We start from the raw sequence: 942 nt of genomic DNA on the forward strand, positions 1-942 counted from the left end.
TTGGAAAGTTCAGGAATTCGAGGCCCATACCTAAATAATAAAAGCAATATACAGCAAACCAGTAGCCAACATCAAACTAAATGGAGAGAAACTCAAAGCAATCCCACTAAAATCAGGGACTAGACAAGGCTGCCCTCTTTCTCCTTACCTATTCAACATAGTACTTGAAGTCCTAGCCAGAGCAATTGACAACAAAATGACATCAAGGGGATACAAATTGGAAAGAAAGAAGTCAAAATGTCACTATTTGCAGATGATATGATAGTATATATAAATGACCCCAAAAGTTCCACTAGAGAACTCCTAAACCTGATAAACAGCTTCAGTACAGTAGCTGGATATAAAATTAACTCAAATAAATCAATGGCCTTTCTCTACACAAATGATAAACAGACTGAGAAAGAAATTAGGGAAACAGCACCTTTCATAATAGTCACAAATAATATAAAATACCTTAGTGTGACTCTAAATAAGGAAGTGAAAGATTTGTATGATAAGAACTTCAAGTCTCTGAATAAAGAAATTGAGGAAAGATGGAAAGATCTCCCATGCTCATGGATTGGCAGGATTAATATAGTAAAAAATGCTATCCTGCCGGAAGCAATCTACAGATTCAATGCAATCCCCATCAAAATTCCAACTCAATTCTTCACTGAGATAGAAAGTGCAATTTGCAAATTCATCTGGAATAACAAGAAAACCTAGGACAGCAAAAAAGGTTCCTTTATTCTCTACAATAAACGAACCTCTGGTGGAATCACCATGCCTTACATTAAGCTATACTACAGAGCAATTGTGATAAAAACTGCATGGTAGTGGTGCAGTGACAGACAGATAGCTTGATGGAATAGAATTGAAGACCTAGAAATGAATCCACACACCTATGGTCACTTGATCTTTGACAAGGGATCTTTTTCCAGTGGAAGAAAGACAGCATTTTCA

The sequence above is a fragment of the Mus caroli genome, chromosome 7 (genome assembly GCF_900094665.2).
Source record: "Mus caroli chromosome 7, CAROLI_EIJ_v1.1, whole genome shotgun sequence".
In the NCBI taxonomy this organism is placed as follows: domain Eukaryota; kingdom Metazoa; phylum Chordata; class Mammalia; order Rodentia; family Muridae; genus Mus; species Mus caroli.